Source organism: Cebus imitator, unplaced genomic scaffold, assembly GCF_001604975.1.
Source record: "Cebus imitator isolate Cc_AM_T3 unplaced genomic scaffold, Cebus_imitator-1.0 Scaffold0, whole genome shotgun sequence".
Classification (NCBI taxonomy): Eukaryota; Metazoa; Chordata; class Mammalia; order Primates; family Cebidae; genus Cebus; species Cebus imitator.
The window spans coordinates 13,293,173-13,312,712 of NW_016107315.1; the positions used below are offsets into that span (position 1 = coordinate 13,293,173).

Genomic DNA, 19,540 nt, shown 5'->3' on the forward strand with positions numbered 1-19,540 from the left:
CTGCCAGTTCAATTCATCTTTCAGTTCAGAAACAACACAGCACTTAGACACATTAAAGTCACCAGAATCTCCTTTAAATTAAACCCATCACCTGTACTGCTCTGCGCTCAGACACCAGCCTTGAGCACACTTGCCTCGTGCTGAGTACATACAGTCACGTGGGGCTTAGCTCACCTCATACTTCCACTTTAAAGATAGTTGTTCCTTTGCCAGGCACATGGTAGATGATCAATAAGTATTTGCTGTCTTTGGGTCTGTTGCAACAAAATTCCTAAATCATGATCTCGGTAGAATTGGGAACTCAGCAAAACTAAGAGGAAGATAATCTTCTTAAATGTATGGCTGAAACAAATTCTGGCTTCTGTGTATACACATATGCACGTACGTAGCACACGCTTTCTTTCCACAAAACGTCTCAGTTTCTCTGTGACAGGATGGGTTTGTGATCAGAGCTTTGTAGTCATGTCACCCAAGACTCTTGCAGCCATCCACTCCCAGCACTCACCACAAAATTCCCAAGTGGCCTCAGTTACACAGGAATACACACAGACCATCAGAGAGGAGAGCCGAGGGAACACTGATGTTGGCAACACACATAAGACCTGTCGGCTTCAGCCTTGCAGCATCCAGCTCCACAATTCTAACTTTGCCTATTAGGTTGACAAAATGCAGTGTCCCCCTCCAGATGCAGGAGCCAGAGCTGGGATCTGCTGATTGAGCAGTCTGCATTCCAAATCCAGCATCCGGGGTGTAGGAACTCAGATCTTGGAACTTATTTCAAGGTCAATTTGCTTCAGAATCAAAACCCATTTGCCATAAAGCAGAGATATGCTACAGAGGAGGAGGGCTGCATAAAAGGAAGGTGCATTCATTAAAACAGCTGTAGGAAAACCACACACACACACACACACACACACACACACACACACAGACCTCCTCACAACTGTGTGCTTGTGAAACCCAGTCTCAATCTGAGTTTCCTCTTGGTTGCATGTTCTCTCTCTGTCCCTGAAGCTTTTTGAGCTGATTGGCTCAGTCACAAAAGGAGTAGGGGCAAGGGAAGAGAACTGTCTCCATATCTCATCATCTTGGGTTAAAAACAGGAGGTATGTCCCCTGGTGCCACCACAGCCTCCATCTCATTCCAAGTCACCAGGCCATTACTAAACTATTACCAGTTCCTTGCAGACATTTCCCTGAGCCAGTGACATATTTCCTTGAGCCAGGGTGTCGGGAGAATCAGCAGTGGCAATTTTCACCTCATTGTCAAATTGCTTCCTCTCTGCTTTCTGGAGGCCTGGCTCTCTCCCTTGCCTCTGTCTGTGGTCATTTCCCATTCTCCAGTGTGATAAATGTTTCTTTTTCCTCTGCCCTTCAAGTCCCAAGCTGCATTTCTGGGTGACAGGGATATTGAGCAGGTTGTCTTGGGTGAGGAAGGCTGAAGGGACCTGCCGTGGGAGGTGGCACGGGACAGGTGCAGTCTCCCCAGCGCCGCACAGAGGATGCAATTTGTCCTTTGTCTCTGTCCCCTGTACAGAGCCTGTAGCCCTTATTTGTAGATGATTTGCTACCTCTTGATGAAATAGGCCATGCAAGTGCAGGAACAGAGGCAGCAGCTGAGAGCAGCCCAGAGCCCTGGAGAGCGGGTCCTGAGGATCTTCTCGAGGGCCAAGCAAAAATGTGAAGAATCAGCCAACACGCTGAATATACGCATTCAGCCACTGTTAGCCTTGGTTCTTACAGTAGGCTCTGGAAAGGACTCTAGGCCATGCCCCAGCCACTGCCCAAGAGAGGCAGAGATCTTGGCGTCTTCACTGGCTTTCACTATGGGCTATTCATTCAGAGCAGATTCCACAATGTCTCAGTGAGCCCCCTGGCTTATTTTGGTTCACAAAATAAGCATAGTATAAAAATCCCTGCTGTCTTGAAGCTGTGAGCTAAGAGGAGCTGTGATCTGAACAGCCCATAACATAAGTGGGGCCCCTGTTTATTAAGAACTTGCTATGGCTGGGTGCCGTGGCTCACACCTGTAATCCCAGCACTTCGGGGAGGCTGAGGCGGGGGGAATCACTTGAGATCAGGAGTTCAAGAGCAGCCTAGCCAACATGGTGAAACCACTTCTCTACTAAAATTACAAAAAAAAAAAAATTAGCCAGGCATTGTCTCAGTCGCCTGATTTAATACCAGCTACTCAGGAAGCTGAGGCAGGAGAATTGCTTGAACCTGGAAGGTGGAGGTTTCAGTGAGCTGAGACTGTACCACTGCACTCCAGCCTGGGCAACAAGAGCAAGACTCCATCTCAAAAAAAACAAAAAACAAAAAACAACCAAAAAACTTGCCGAGCCATGCACGCTGCTAAACTTTTAAGGCCACTTCGCTTCGCCTTCTAACCCCATGATGCAGATACTGTGACATCTCTGTATTGCCACAGAGGAATGTGACACTGTGAGAGCCTCAGTAATTGGACCCTAGTCCCAGACTGGGTTATGTTCAGAAGAGACAGAACTAGCACCCTGGTCTCTCAGAGCCCGATTTCTCAGCCCAAGTGTTTTGCCATTGTGTGTGCTGTCTTGGTGAAGATAGAATATTGCTTTATCTAGAAATGTATCTGCTCACCAGCTTTTTGGGATGGAGAAGCAGCTTCAAGGAGAAAAACTCCCGTCTGGCGGTAAGACCATCTGTTTCCACCACACCACAAAGGTCAGGGGATGGGGGAGGCGAGGGCAGAATGGAGCCGGCAGGAGCTTGGCCAGCCAGCCCGAGAGTGTGAGAGAAACAGCTGGAATCAAAGCGGGGCGGGCAGGGCCGGTGCCGCTGGTCACGTGAGGGAGGCATCTCCAGCATCTCACTTTCAACTGAGCACATTCTAAATCCAAGCATGTTTTCCAATTTCATAGTCTTGATGGACAATATGCAGCTGCAGCCGTTTTATGTGCTCTGAGACCTGAGACTGTAAGAACTGTCTGAGACAGACAATGGCAGTTTTACAACTCAGGGGACCTTTGAACAAGAACTGACAGAGCAGTGACGATTGCAGAGAAAAAGTCACCCAGAGCCGGCCCCAGAAAACTGGGCCAAATGGCACAGAAGAGCTGCAGACCAGCTCTGGCCTGAAGGACGAACCCCACCCCCTGCCCTCCACTGCCTCGCCCCCCGCACTGCCCCCCCCATCAGTTCCCTCACAGCTTTTTGAGCCATCAGCACTTTTGTCCCCTTTGGGAAGAATAAGCACTTAAAATAAAAAGAACAGACCCATTTTGGGGAAAGTGTTTATTTTCCATTGTAGAGCTGTAATTACTAATAACAGAGATGGAGCCAGGGGTGGTTCTCCACGGAGCAGGGGGCAGGATTCCCTCTGAACTCTGCGTGAATATTGCTTTATCTGGAAATGTATCCGCTCACCAGCTTTTTGGGATGGAGAAGCAGCTTCAAGGAGAAAAACTCCTGTCTGGCGGTAAGACCATCTGTTTCCACCACACCACAAAGGTCAGGGGGTGGGGGAGGCAAGGGCAGAATGGAGCCGGCAGGAGCTTGGCCACTGGGCATTTATGGGAATCACTCTCCTTCCTCAGGTCATACGGGGATGATCCTAGACATACTGCCTTGTCCACTGCACTCGTGGTCCCTCTTTAGAGGCTTGTTTTCTGCATCATGAGAAGGGAGCTCCCACTGAGGGAGGCAGCCTCCCAAAGTCTGTGCTTCTAGTTCAAGACTGTCGATAGCCCAGCGCCCCAGAGCTCAGTGAACCTTGCAAGCACTGGGCATCTCCGCCGCATGGTGCGCCCAAGTGTTGAGAGGCTACTCATAAGTCCTTCTATGACACCACTATTTGATGCTTTCTGCAGAGCAGGGAGGGAAAAACATGGTGCATGTCTGCAAGTGCAAACAGAACTTCACAGACAAAGGTAGGCAGTGGGAGTCAAGAAAGCCAGGAGCCAGGAGCCAGACACCAGGGTTCCTCTGTTTCCTCAGACACCAAAGCAAGGCAGGTATGTGATGTTGTCAGCCTCTCCCCAGCTTTAAGAGAGTGGGGCATACAAAGGTCTCAGATCTTCCAGGCTGTGTGACTTTGGACTAGTGACTTAACTTCTCAGAGTCTCAGTGTCTCCTGTGAACCAGGAAAGCTAAATCCCCTCTCCGTGGTGGGTGAGGATGAAATGTGACCACACATCATGTTCTCAGCATCGCGCCTGGCTCTTCAGCAAGGTACACTAGCAGAAGCTGGAATTAGTCGCATTTTAAAAAGAGACTGTTGAACTTGAGTCACAGTAAGTTTATAATATTTACTAGATTTGAAAGAAGTGCGCATCGTATCATAGATTCCCTCCTCTATCTGGCATTTGGAAATCGAAGTTAGAAAGGAAGGGGCCGTTAGCCCCAAGAAGCCACCCAAGGACAAGGGCTGAGACCTTCTGGTTGCATCGTCTGGAAGAAAAATGTGCTCCTCACAGAGGACCATGGAGGCTTTGGAATAATTGTAAAATGTGACTTCAGAGACCTTGGGTGTGGGCTCTAGGCTTGGGCAAACTAAGAAATCAGGCTGGTGTCCCTGGTCAGTGGGTGGGGAGGGCATCAGGCTCTGCTTCTAGGAGTGGCCTGGGAGCTTCAAGGGCAAGGATGGTGCCCAGACCTGAGGGTTGATGGCCAGCCACCAGGGAAAAGCTCCCTACCTACCCTTTCTGCAAGAAGTGGGCTAGATGGAAAAGGAAAAAGCTCTGTAAGGGAAGTGGGAATGGAGGAAGAGAAGCTTGAATGAGGAGGACCAGGGAGGCTCACGGGAGTGCAGCACAGCTGGGTGTCCTCAAATGTGCCAGGCCCCAGGGAACTAACTTCTGCCCCAAATGGTAGCAGCTACGGATAATTCCACCTGCTTTACGGGGAGGCTGCACTGTGACTATCACGGAACTGCCGGCTCCTGCAGCAGAGGCAAAGGGAGTGATGACAACCAGGCCACAGAGGGACCTCTGGGGACAGGCTTCTTGCTGTTCCGTGCCTAGAGAGCAAACCAGAGACAGCAGCTTGCTGCTCTTAGTGGGGCCCTGCAGCACATCTTCCAAGTGGCGTGGCTGGGTAAACTGGAGTTCCACTGTGCTAAGGGAAACCACACTAGCACAGTCGTCAGTAGTTCAGCATTTGATAAACATGTGAGGTGACAATGTAAAGTGCTTCATCTGTAACTGTCTGCAATTTCAATTCAATTTAACTCAATAAGCACATGTTTGACATCTAATATGCATCCATTTCTTTTTCTGAGCTTTGCTTCCCTCCATGAGGCTTTGCGCCCTTTTGGATAGACTTTGGCTGAAAACATTTTACTCATAAATTTCAATAGATTGGTGACGCATCACAGCAGCCTAAATATTCTTCACATTAAACATTGAGGGGAGCACTCGCCACAGTTCTAGTACATTGTGTGGGACGAGTGTATTAGTTATCTGTTGCTGCATAACAAATCAGTCCATAGCTTAATGGTCTAAGCTACCACAGCACTTTACCACTGCTCAGTCTCTGCAGGGCAGGAATTCAGCAGCAGCCTGGCTGAGCAGTTCTGGCTCCGGATCACTTATGAGGTTGAAGTCAGAGGTGGGCTGGGGCTGCAGGCAGGGGTTTGACTGCAGTGGGTGCCTCCACTTCCAAGGTAGCCCATGTACATGAATGGCAAATCGGTGCTGGTTATGACTAAGGAGCTGTTCAAATGTCCTTAGGATGTGGTGGCTGGCTTTCCCCCATGCAAGTGACACAAAGATGAAGGCAAATGTGGTAATGCCTTCTATGACCTGGCCGCTGAAGTCACCTGCTGTCACCTCTGCCATTTTCTATTATTCACAAACTGTGGAAAAGAACTATCCAAGGGTGTGTGTACCAGGAGGTGAGGGTCACGGACGTCATCCTTGAAGGAAGGCTGCCACAGTTAGCAATTAATCTCCGGAACCTACTTCTGACCATCTTCAGAAACGTGTTCACGAACACAGACATGTAAGTTAATCACCATAGCTCTAGTAACACAGCTCATGTAAGTAAATCATCATCAAAGACCAGGGAAAGTCTGGTCTTTCCCACCTTGGTCGACACGTTTCACACGTTACATTGGTTCTGGTAACTTCTGTACCACCACTCAATTGCAGCCCAGTTCCAGCACAAGGTTTTCCTTCCGAATGCCTCTATTTTCTCACCAGTTCTGTTCTGCTTCTAGCTCCAGCTCCTTGCGATTAGCAATAGGAGCAATGTGTGTTTAGGTCCTCAGCTCCTTTCGAATTAAAAACCTTTTGTCTTTCTTCCTTGTGTTTTTCTTTCTTCTTTATGTAAGTGGATTCCCCTTTGATCTATTGTTCTCTCCGTCCCAAAGCAATCTGATTCCACACAGAGGAGCCGGAGAGGCAGAGAGCCAGAGGATTTATCCTGTAATTACCAAATTCATGTTCATACGCAGTGTGTAGCGTGTGATTATAAAATGCTGTCGTACATGCAGGAGCCAGGAATTAGTTCTGCACAGATCCAAGGTGTTATTTGAGGCTCAAGTTCTAATTGAGTTTCTCTACTTTCCTATCCTAGGATATCCTGCTATTACCTCATACTTAACAAATTTAAGGAAAGCTACATTCATCTTCCTTCTAAAGCCAGCGCTCCTTCCTGATTCACATTTTCTGGACCACATTTCCATCTTTTCCCTCCCTCGGGTGCAAAGGCTAAAAACCCAAAGCATCAGGTTAGCTTCCTTGGTCCCCAATGCCCCTTCCTACGCTCAGAGATGGATGTTGAACTGCTTCCTTCCTCCATGCCTCTTTCTCCTTCTTACAAACACCTCAGTCCAGGTTCCCCTCAGCTCCCACCTCATTATTTACATCAGCATCTCGTTGTCTGTCCACCTCTAGTGCCTCCAATCCAATCGATTCTGCATGCTTTCACCAGATCAATTTTTCTTAAATGCCACTTTCATTTCACTCTTCTGCTGTAAAATCCTTTCAGCATTTCTCCAGTGATGTCAGGATGAAATCTAAGCTCCTTGGTCTGGCATTTAGGATCTTCGATGTTCATTTCATAGCATATCCCCAACTATGTTTCAATCCCACCAATTCAAGCATCTTCATCTCAGGCTACTCCTCACACACTCTTCCTTTCCCAGTGTGGCCTTACCCCTGCCTGCCCAGATGCTATCTATCTGCCAGTGCTCCACCGCCTCCTAGAACACTTCTCCGGGGCTCGAGCTTCTGAAAGCTTCCTCTCTTAAACCCTAGTGCAGTTGATTGTCTACTTTGCTCCTTGGCCCCATTGTGTAGCCTTGTGTTAAAACCAAGCTCTCCTTGCTCCTGGTGCAGCGTTTCCTGAACAACAGTCTTCTTCTAAATGAAACTGTGGATCTCGCATACCCAGCTGGGTCGAGTCCACTGTTCTACATAGGAGAAGAATTCAGCACTTATTTACTAATGAATTCTATGGGCCAAAAGCCCTAGGAACAAAGTTTTTAATGGGTTTCTTTCTTCCTCTTCTGGTTCAGCAGTTGCTTTGGGTGGAAAGAGCTGGGTCTCCTGCCATGGTTTAATCCGAAGCCTTTGATTCTGGATCTGCGAGGGGCTTGCAGCATCCTGCCCAGCGGAGGAGGCATTCCATTGACTCCACTCTTGCTGGAGACCCCAGTTTTGTTTGTTTGCTTGCACTAGGTTTATTTTCTCTCAGTTTACCCGGCTCGTTGTTGGACAGTTTAACGATTGTTTTGGTGCCATTGGCGAGTTTCCTATTTAGGGCTACCCACTGTGGGAAGCTGGAGTCATCTGTGCCTTTGCATTTTTGTTTTCCACAAGATGCTGCTAGGGTGATTATGCTAGAACTGTGCAAATGACTCAAACAAAGAAATGTGTTTCTCCTGTCGCGACGAGCGGGGTACCTGCCTCCTTTACTACATGAAAGGGTAGAAGCAAAAGAAACGCAGGTAACCTGAGCTCTGCCGTCCTCTGCAGATGGAAAGCCTAGCTTTGGTGCCTTCTCCCTGAGAGGGAATAGTGACCTTAAACCCACATCCTAATTAGCATTTATATTAAGTGAACTAGGGACTGGGTAGAAGGGTTGAAGACAGAAGCATGTTTGGCTCTTCAGGAGGAGTGAATAAAGGAGAGTAGTTATTTACACATTCTGCAAATAAGGATCTATTAAGTGTCAGACCAGGGCTTGGCATTGTTACTCATACAAAAAGCACCAGAGATAAATCCAGCTCAAATGCAAACCGCCGTCTGCTTTTCCAGCGCCCTGCCCCATCAAGACGTCTTCGATCTTCTCGGGATTAAGTCCAAGCCTGCTGATGGAAACCCACACTGAGTCACAGTCAGGAAACCACACAGCATGAAAGCAGACATGGGGGAAATTGAAATAGGAGAGGGAGAAGGCTTAGGTCATAGCTTCCATTACCGAGTGTGGGCAAGGTGCTTCCCTGCAGTGCATTCTCTCAGACGCAGTCCTGTCTGGGTTTAAATGACTTTAATAATAGGACTTTGACCACCCTTCTAAGCTTTATTATTAAGCCAGCCATAACAATGCAAATGGCACAACACACCAAGCAACTCAAGCCTGAGCTCTCGGTGTGGCTGAGAAAAGCCTCTCAGAAAGGTAATGCCTGCGTGCCTCAGGGAAAGGAACCCGGGCAGTCACAGCTCTCACACCCAGAGCACAGAAGCAGAGAGGCATGCAGGACCCAAGCCTTCACCCAGCTCAGCCTCCCGAGGTTCAGAGAAGGCTGCCTGGGTGTTTCCTGTCCATACCCTGACCCAATTACCCCCAGCTTTGGTACTTTTAACTATTGGGCATGTGCATAGGTTTATTTTCATAAAAGAGCTCCCCTGTTTTTTAAGAAAACCTTCTATAATATTATTTTAACTAGTATTTGCATCTACTGTCAGCAGATAAACACAGGAAAGCCAATAGGTTCAGGATTCCAAGTTTGATATTTCATCGTGGCTTCATCGTCAACCACCGTGGGACACTATTGAATCCAATGTCTCTGAAGATATTTTATTTTTAATAAATGAACCAACTGGATCAGAAAATATCAGAGAAAACTCTGCAAGCAAGGTATATTTAAAGAGAGGAGATAAATAGAGAGAGGGAAAATGTGAAAGTGGGGGGTGTAAAAAAGGGATAGAGAAAGATAGAAAGAGCAAGGAATAATTGATAGGCTGAAAAGAAAGGCAGGAATGGACATGCTCCCTGGGCGCGTCTCAAGGAACAAGGCCTGGAATGGAGGGCATTCCCTCCATTGTGGCTTCATGCACATCTGATTAAGGCACAGCCTCTGGGGCCAGGAGGCATGAGACTGTCAGGGTCTGTCACCATAAGAAATGATAGGGCATCCTCACATGGACAAAACTCCAAAAGAAGGAGCTTTCTTTCTTAATTGAGGTTTTTCTAATCTGCCAGTTGATATAAAGCATTTGGGAAACATTCAAACTAGCGAAAGGAAGGATGATTTTCTAAACACCTATTCTGTGTTATCCTGAGCACGGAGTTCTTCCCTATTAAGTCATCTCATGCACTCATTCAATAATGAGTTTACTGACCAAACCATGTGTACAAGGTTTGGCAATACAGAAAACAAAATAGAATCATCGCCTGCCTTCCTGGAGTCTGCAGTCCAGTTTACAGTCTAGCACGGAGAGTGATGGCAAATTCGTACAACAATGATCAATTTTATTCTCTTTTCATAAATGCTACATGAGAATTAGAGTCCTTGTTTTATAGACAAAAGCCTGAGTGTTGGAGGGCTCACACAGCTCAGCTCTGGCATTTTGCAACTAGTGTTCATTACAGGCAGGCTCTGCTAACCCTGACCCCAAGCTCTTTCATACATACTCCCCTACCCTGGCAGAGAGAGGCCATCACTGAGGGAAGGAAGAAATGGAAAAGTGACAAAGTTGCAATTATGAGTCATGTCACGATTGGGATTAATTGGCCCAGGTGAAGTTATTACTTGCTCATCCAAAATTTTAATTTATACTTTGGCCACTGATGTGACCCAGGGATAACCTACTGAAGCAAGATTTATTATAAAAACAAACAAACAAAACACAGTACAAGGAGGACTATCACCACGAAACAGCAGAGAAGCATGAGGCACCATTCCTCTTCTCTCTGAGGGAGGGAACAAAGAATGGTGAGGAGGCCTGCAGCTTCAGTCCTCCCGAGCCACCCTCAAAGGCAATTTCACTCACAATTTCATAAAACCTCCAGCCATAAACGTGTCTTTTTTGCCAGCTCCTGGCTGGTTGCAAGTGATGCAGACATTTGTGTGAGATACACAAAGCCATTTCAGCTGCTCAAAAGCTAGCAGCACTTGCATGCTAGGTTTGAGCAAGACAGATCCTGCGGTACTCAGGGCATCAAAGGGGATTACCCAGAAACCGATAACAGATTTTAATTTAGATGATCATGATGGGGGCTCAGGAGGAGGAGGCTGAGAAATGGACAGATTTAACTCCAGGGTGGTAAAAGAAATGAGATGAAACTGATGATAAAGATACATTTAGAGGTCTATTTAGCCAGCCGCCATGTGGTCTCTTAAACCACAGCCTCTTTTTTTTTGTGCTGGGGTAGGAAAACTCCCTAAAGCACGCTGGCCCAGTGCCTAGGATCCTGGACTGCCAGGGAGAATTTAGTAGCTGTTATTGCTCTTTGTTGCCCTATAAAAAAACAAAATGTACTTGCTAACAAACATACCCTGCTTTCAAGTGGAGTATGAGTGTGCCCACCCCCTTGACACAACACTTTTCACAGTCAGTTCCTGCATGTTAGTTTTGTTTTGTCTTAGCTGCTGAAATCTTCCATTGTAAAAGTTTTTCTACTCTTTTCCAAATCCATTACTGTCATCACTGGCTAAAGTCCTGTCACTGGCCATCAGTCTCTTCTGTATCTATTTAATGAGGAATTAGTCAGCATCTATCTACCTCGGACATCAATATACATGTATTTATTCAATTATTCAACAAATATTCATTGACTGATCAGCTGTTATCTTCCAGGAACTGTGGTAGATGCAGAAAATACAGCTGTCAGCCAGGCCTGGTGGCTCCCGCCTGTAACCCCAGCACTTTGGGAGGCCTAGACAGAAGGATCGCTTGAGGCCAAGAGTTCAGGATGAGTTTGTATAACGCACTGAGAGCCTCGCTCTACAAAAACTTTTAAAAATAGCCCAGTGTGGTGGTGTGTGCCTGTGGGTGGGCAAATCACTTGAGCCAAGAAGGCTGAGGTGGGAGAATCACTTGAGCCAGGGAGGTTGAGGCTACAGTTAGCTGTGATGGCACCACTGCAGTACAGCCTGAGTGACAGAGCCAGGCCGTGTCTCAAAAAACAAACAAACAGAAAAAACACAACAGTGAACTGGCAAACTTGGTCCCTTGCTGTCCTTGGGGAGAGTTCCTCTTGATGCGGTGAGGCAGAGAAAGAAAAAAGAAAAGAATAATGAAAGAACATTTACAATTTTAAATAAGTAACATAAAAGAGAAAGCACAGAATTGAAACAATAATTAATAATTGAGTGGGGTAGGGAAGCTGCCTCAGGTGAGACAGTCCTAGAAGAGGCTCTCAGGCAGCTAGGAATACGGCTCTCTACCAAGGAACCATTGAAGCTGACTTCAAATTGAAGAGGGCACCTTTATTTATTTTTTTTTCAAACTTTAAATGATACAAACACTCAACAAGCTGGGAATAGAAAGAAATGTCCTCATGCTGATAAAGAGCATGTACAAACCACCCAGAGTTAACATCATACTTACTGGGGAGAATCTAAAAGCATTCCCCCTAAGATTAGGAACTGTACAAGGGTGTACACTCTTGGTGCTTTCCTTCAGCATTGCACTGGAGGTTCTAGTCAGGCAGTTAGGCAAAAAAGATAAATAAAATGTATCCAGATTGGAGAGGAAGAATTAAAGCTATCACTGTCTGCAGATGACATAACCCCATACAGAGAAGATTCAAAGAAAACCACTAAGAAAGTATTAGAACTAAGAAATACATTCAGCAAATGTGCAGGGTACACAACAAATATACAAAAATAAATTATACTTTTCTACACTAACAATTAACAATCCAAAAGTGAAATTAAGAAAATCATTTCATTTACAACAACATCAAAAAGAATAAAGGATTCAGGGATAGTTTCAACAAAAGAATTGCAAAACTTGCATTCTGAAAACTATAAAACATTGCTAAAAGAAAATTTAAAAGATCCAAGTAAATGAAAAGTCATTCTATGAACATAGATTGGAAGAATTAATACTTTTAAAATGTTAAACTTCTAAATGTATTGATTGGTTCACCATGATCCTTATCTAAATCTCAATTTGCCTTTTTTTGTAGAAATTGACAAGCTGATTCTAAAATTAATATGGAAATCAAGAAACCCACAATAATCACAATAGTTTCAAAAAATAAGAACAAAGTTGGAGGCCTTACATTTTCTGATTTCAAAATGTACTAGTAGGCCACAGTAATCAAAACAGTGTGAGTTTTGACATAAGGGCAGACATATATAGACCAATGAAATTGAATAGGGTCCAGAAGACAAACAAAACAGTGTGAGTTTTGACATAAGGGCAGACATATAGACCAATGAAATTGAATAGGGTCCAGAAGAAACTGTCACATATACAATAGATGGTCAATTGATTGTTGACAAGTGTACCAAGAAGATTCAATGGGAAAAAGAATAATTTGTTCAAAATTGATGCCAGGACAACTGGATATCCATACACAAAGGAGGGAAGTTGGATTCCTACCCCACATCCCACCAAGAAAAATAAAGAAAGAAAAAAACCCTTAAATTTGATCGTGGACTTTAATATAATAGCTAAAATGAAACAAAACAAAACAAAACAAAACAAAAAAAACCTCTTAGAAGAATGTATATGGGTAAATCTTTGCAACCTTGGGCCATGAAATAGTTTCGTGGCCAGGGATGGTGGCTCATACCTGTAATCCCAGCACTTTGGGAGGCTGAGGCGAGCAGATCACGAGGTCAGGAGTTCGAGACCAGCCTGGCCAACATGGTGAAACCTCGTCTCTACTAAAAATACAAAATAATTAGCCAGGCGTGGTGGTGTGCACCTGTAATCCCAGTTACTTTGGAGGCTGAGGCAGGAGAACCAGTTGAACCTGGGAGATGGAGGTTGCAGTGGGCTGAGACCATGCTACAGCACTCCAGCCTGGGCAACAGAGTGAGACTCTGTCTCAAAAAAAAAAAAAAAATAGTTTCTTAGATATGACAACACAAGCACTAGTGACAAAAAAAAAAAAAAATCCAGATTAATTGAACTTCATCAAAGTTAGAAGTTTTGTGATTCAAAGACGCTGTCGAGAAAGTGAAAGGAGAAGATACAGAGTGGAAGAAAATATTTGTAAACAATATACTTAATAAAGGACTGATCCCACATATATGAAGAACTCTTAAAACTCAATAATAAAAAGACAAATACTCAATTTAAAAAATGGTCACAGGATCTGAATAGCCCTACCTCCAAATATATACAAACATATATAAATGGCCAATAACCACGTGAAAATATGCATCGTTAGTCATTAGGGAAATGCAAATCAAAACCACAATGAGATAACACTTCACACCCACAAGGAAGGCTATAGTAAAAAAGAGAGATCACAACAAGGATTTCCGAGGATTCAGAGAACTGGAAGCCTCACACACTGCTGATGTGACTTTCAAACGGTGTGGCCACATTTTGAAAAACGTTTTGGCAGTTCCTATAACTTTTAAACACAGAATTATCCTACGACCCACTCCTGATCATATACTGAAGAGATATAAGAATATATGTCAGCACTAAAACGTGTACCTGCAAATTCATAGCAGCAGTATTTACAACAGGTAAAGAGTAAAATCAATCCACATCACCTGATGACCGGACAAACAAAATGTGGTCCATCTACACAATAGAATATGATTTGACCATAAAAAGAAATGGGGTGTGAAACCTGCATGCTACAACACACATACACTTTGAAAAACGATGTTAAGTGAAAGAAGTAAGTCACGTAAGACCACATAGGTATGAGTCCATTGATATTCAACGTCCAAAATAGGCAAATCTTCAGGGGGCATAAGTAGATTAGTGGTTGCCCAGGGCTGAGTGTGTGGGACAATGTCAAAAGTGACTGCTAACGGTTACAGAAATTCTTCATAGGGTCTTAAAAATGTTTTAGAATTAACTGTAGTTATAGATGCACAACTCTGTCAATATACTAAGCACCATTTAAGCTTGTGAGTTGTAAGTTATGTAAATTATATCTCAATAAATTTTTTTTTAATGAGGAAGAAATAGCCAAGCAATAAGCTGGGAGAGCAGTAACTCAAGCCACACTAATCAAACCATGGTCCATGGACTAACAGGGTTAGCATCACTTGAGAGCTTATTACAAATGCAGATTGTGGCCACTGCCCTAAATCCATGGAATCGTATTCTTCACATTAATAAGATCCCCAGTTATTTATATGCACATTATAATTGAGAAGCACTGGCCTAAGCAGAAAGAGGATAAAGTCAAGACTCTGAAGTGTTACGTTGGAGAAATAGAAGCCACCTGGTTTAGCATGAAGAAAACGATAAATGGCATGGAGTTAGTGGGGAAAGGCAAGCATGGGACATAGTTGCAGGGCTTACAGTCTAGGGAATGAAATTTGGATTTCACTGCAAGGAAGGAAGATCAAAAGGATGGAACAAAGTAGTGGCATTATCACAGTTGCTGCTGTATGGAATATTCAGTGGGCCAGATCAAGAGCAGAAGTTGAGAGACTAGTCAGTTGTTGGGCAGAAAGACATTTGTGCCTTGAACTAAAATGGCAGTAGCGGAGATGAAGAGGAAAGTTAGATTACAAGACGTATTTTGCAGGTAGAATTGACAGGACTTGCTGACAATTAAATACAGGTGGAAAGTGAAAGAAAAGCTTCAGGGGTGACTCCTGGGCATTTAGCATGAACTCCTGAGTCAAGGGTGGTTCCATTTACCGCCACAGGAACAATTGATGGGGACAGGTATATAGCACCACATAAAAAGAAAGCTCAATTTGGAGAATGTTAAGTTTGAGCTTTCTGAAAGGTGTCCAAGTAGAGATGTCAAGTAGACAGATGAATGTGTGAGTCTAGAACTCAGAGATGTTTGGGCTGACGATATAAATTTGAGAGTCATTAACATAAAGATGCCATTTCAATGAGATCACCTAGGGGGAGTGTAGAGAATCCAAAGCAGTTTTAAAATGCCAAAGAGGGATGTTAGTTTCACTATCTGATTGCCAAGCCAGGAAAACACTGGGAACTCTATGGGGAGTGAATATTAAGTAGAACCAGTCTTATGGGAACTTGGAATCGAAAAGAAGCATTGATAGAGACGGACTTTTTGAGAAGGATATTTTCAACATATTTAATAAGTGGTAAGATAATGGTATTAACCTCCCAGACCAGGCTCTGAGCACCTGCATGGTGATGAAAAGCCCCGTCCTTACTCACAGTTTAGGAGAGGAAGTGAATCAAGAAAATGTTGGAGATAGGTGGGTTTAAGGTAACAGAACAGCAAAGGACATTCAAGGAATTTGGGCAGGATCTACTCACCAACCCAAATGAACTATTTCAGTATTTCAGCAACTGAGACACCATCCTGGTACAGTCTGCCTGAGTAGCAGTCTGCCATCCACACAGGGACCCAAAAGATGGAAGACGCAGTTTTAATTAATAAACTGGCCTAAAAAGTGAACTAGAGAGATACTTAGTTTCTTTTTAAACCTAATTCATAATTTTTACTAGTAAAAAATCTGTTTGTGCCCCAATATAACTCTTATTTCCCCTGTTTTGAATCCTACAGCAAGCTGTTTAAATGCCTCTTGCTTCATTAGAGGTAACAAGGAGTGTGTCTTGCTTATGTTCCATATTCAGACAGTGCTTAGCCCAGTATTCTACAGTAAATGCAACACATGTGCAGTTTTCAGTTAAATGTTTGCTGAATAAATGGATAAATATATGATGACTAAATAAATAGGAGTAAAAATGAGGCCAGAAAAGCCATTCTCTCATCCCAACGAGTCAGACACAGGCCGCAATTCAATTTCAGAAACTTGTAGCCAGAAGGGACCTTATGTACCACTAAATGCATTGGTTTTCAGACTGTGCTCCGGGAATCCCTGTGGAATCAGAACTGCAGCCTTCCTGGGACTGCCTTTAAAAGGGAGAGGGAAGGGGTTTTGAGGTGGGTGGCAGTTTGGTCCCCTAATCCCTCTTCAACTAGAGAAACAATTTTATCTGCTTCCAAATGAGATTTCATTAAAACAAATGATTTAATTATTTAAAAGGGTCTTAAATAAAAATGTCTAAAGCTATGATGTGATGTAAATTGCTCTATTTCTGTTGTTAAAACCCAAAGAGGTTTTGTTCGTTATTAAAATGCAGAGACCCAGAGCAGTCAGGCGACTCTGCCAAACTTACACAGTTAGTAGAAAAGAGACCGGGACCTTGATGACGCTGGGGTCCTTCATGCTGTTTCTGCCTCAATTCCTACACCAACTGCTGGGGTGAGCTCCCCACCACCACTGTCCATCTGTAAGCTCACCGGAAGACCACAGGACCACAGCGCTGTCCCAGCTGAATCAGAGCTTGAGGTTGAAAGAGCACAGCCCACTCCTCTCAGATACCATCCTGTCCCCTGGCCCTTACCTGACTTATAGGAGAATTTAAATACTGAGCAAGGCATGGAGAGGTGCCCCATCCCAGGCTCCAAACCTGAATCAATTCAGAATCCAGCTCCGAGCTGTACTGGGCGTATGATCTTGAAGCCGAGGAGATGCATTCTGCCAAGAAGCAGATGGGCAAATCAGATGATCCCTGATCCTGACTCAATTCATGATTCAGAAATATGAACCATTTCTCATTAGACCTCCAAAGTAACTCCCGGTTTCACATGGAAAAAAAAGTGAATGTTTAAGTAGAGGCGTAGCGACACTGAGGGCTTGGCAGGGGTCATGGGCCTCTGACAGGGAGGCTTTGTTTCTTGTGTCTGGACAGGCAAACGTATCTCCCATTCTGCCTTCCTGAAGCCCATAAGTACCTCCTGGCCAATGGTCAGGTTCCTTTCTTGGCAGTGGACCTACTAAACGTAAGCAGGGTATTTACATTTTCCATTATATGTTTTAAAATTTCTTTGGCAGAAGAGCTGTAAATGCAAAGCAATAGCCTGGCTGGGAGGCAGGGGGCCATAATTAAAATCCCTTTTTGTTTTTTAAATGGCTTATTAAAATGCTTGTGAAACCTGCTGCACAAAGCAGCAGCCAAAAGCCCGTTGCTGCTAAATGGAATGAAATGGATTTTTCAAATGTCACGCTAGTATCCACTTAATAATACATTTTCCTATAGACAGGACAATAATATATATTTTAATCACTTTTCTACAGGCAAATAGACTGCACAGGAGCTGCCCTTCACTGGCACTTGGAAATTATGAATTTTTCAATAACCTTTTCTATTATTCATCCTGTGTTATTCCGTAACATTTCTGCATGAGGAATGTGCTTCCCAGACACTTTATGAATCTCTTCTATTATTTATTAAACAGCAAGGTGTCTCCCTACAACCCTCACCCCAATCCCCCAGAGAGGGCTGCTGGGAGGAGGGTCCAAACATGCACAGTTACATCCCGGTCATTAATAATTTCATACCTATAACAGAAGCCGATTGAGCAAGTTCCTCCACGTGGCTCAACTTTGGCCGCCAGAGGTAAGCTGCCTCAGAGAGGTGGTGTGTACTCTTTGGGAGAAGGCAAGGAAAACAATCAGCCTAAGGCAGCCTCTGTTTATAGCAATTGGGGCATATTCTCTACTCCTAAACTATTCTTACTCCAGAAGGGAGTCACCTGCAGGGTCTAACCCTGACTAGGGAGGCAGGATTCCTGGCTTGCATTTTCTGCTATAGATCCAAGGTCTGACTGGGAGAAATCCCCAACCTTTCTTCATGGGTCAGCTGCAGCCTTGACTTCTCTGGGAAGTCTTTCCTGACATACTTCAGACACATAAACTTTTTCTGTTCTTTTGGGGTGCCCTGTCCCTTGCCTATCATGGCATTTGTCACACGACAATATTTAATTGTTATAAGCCATACGAGGGAGGGGTGGGTTCTCTTCTGCTCACCCTTATGACATCGATGACTGGAAATATATTAAGCAAAGGTGTTCAATAATTATTTACAATTAATGAATGGATACATAAGAAATATGGCCAACAAAATGTTTCTCTCTAAAGCAGCTGTTAACAGGGTCTAAAAGATGCTGAAGATCTATGTAGCAGAGTCATTTACCGCTCATCAAATATCCATGCACTCTGACACTTTCTCCCTTCTGTCCCCTTGAAGTGAGTCAGGGCCACATGACTAGTTCTGCTCAAGAGACTGAGTAGACAGGGCATGGTGTGCTCAGGGGCCAATGCATCAAGAATGAGAAGAGAGGCCAGGCATGGTGGCTTACCCCTGTAATCCTAGCATTGTGGGAGGCTGAGGTGGGTGGATCCTCTGATGTCAGGAGTTCAAGACCAGCCTGGCCAACATGGTGAAAGCTCATCTTTACTAAAAATACCAAAATTAGCCAGGCACATGGCAGGCACCTGTAATCCCAGCTACTCAGGAGGCTGAGGCAGTAGAATCACTTGAACCCAGGAGGCGGAGGTTGAAGTGAGTTGAGATTGCACCATTATACTCTGCCTGGGTGGCAGGAGCAAGACTCTGTCAAAAAAAAAGAAAGAGAGAAAGAGAGAGAAAGAGAGAAAGAAAGAAAAAGAAAGAAAGAGAAGGAAAGAAAGAAAGAGAGAAGGAAAGAAAGAAAGAAAGAANGAAAGAAAGAAAGAAAGAAAGAAAGAAAGAAAGAAAGAAAGAAAGAAAGAAAGAGAAAGAAAGAAGGAAAAAAAAAGAAAGAAAGGAGAAAGAAAAGAGAGAGAGGGAGGGAGGGAGGAAGGAAAGAAGGAAGGAAGGAAGGAAAGAGAAAACGAGAAGACAGCAGCAGTTCTTTTTGCTACTGCTATGGTGCTGGTGGAAACCATGTGTTCATATCGTGCAGCATTTAAGGTGGTGGGTTCCCATCAGCCTGGGATCCTGGTGACTGGTAGTCGGGGGAGATCCCCACCCCGAATGCACTCTTGTGACACACCCAGTGACCTGCGCTCCCTCTGTGCAATGTGGGAGCAATAGACCTTTGTTTCAGTAAAGCCACGCAAAATCCTCCCTAAGAGAATCTACATAACCAGGATAGTGTAGAAGGACAAGCGTGTGCTGAAAGGGATTTGTTGTTGTTAGCTTGTTTGTTTTGTTTATCATTTCCTAACACTTCCACTTGAGAACATGAAAATTTACCAGAACATTACCATCTGGCACCACAACTAGAAAATAAAACAGTTCTGGAAAAGTTTCCAAAATTCTGAAAACGTGACCTAGTCTTAATGCTCCCTTGAGGCATCTCTTACAAGAGTGATTGTCAGGGGAATTCTCCCGCCTCTGAAAACTGTGAGTTATGTCCCCATACAC

At 44.4% G+C, this 19,540-nt stretch overlaps 1 protein-coding gene across 8 annotated transcripts in view; it reads right to left on the reverse strand.

The window, feature by feature from the left end:
- Positions 1–19,540, reverse strand: part of NTM (neurotrimin) — a 972,209-nt gene that overhangs the window by 738,424 nt on the left and 214,245 nt on the right. The window contains exon 1 of one of the 8 annotated variants that reach the window (XM_017523229.2): positions 16,466–16,898. The exons of 5 other annotated variants lie outside the window; for them this stretch is intronic. The gene's annotated coding sequence lies outside the window, so the exon portion shown is untranslated. Of the gene's footprint in view, positions 1–16,465; positions 16,899–19,540 lie in introns of those variants that run through there. 2 more of the 8 variants (XM_037735988.1, XM_037736002.1) reach the window with 2 other exon arrangements.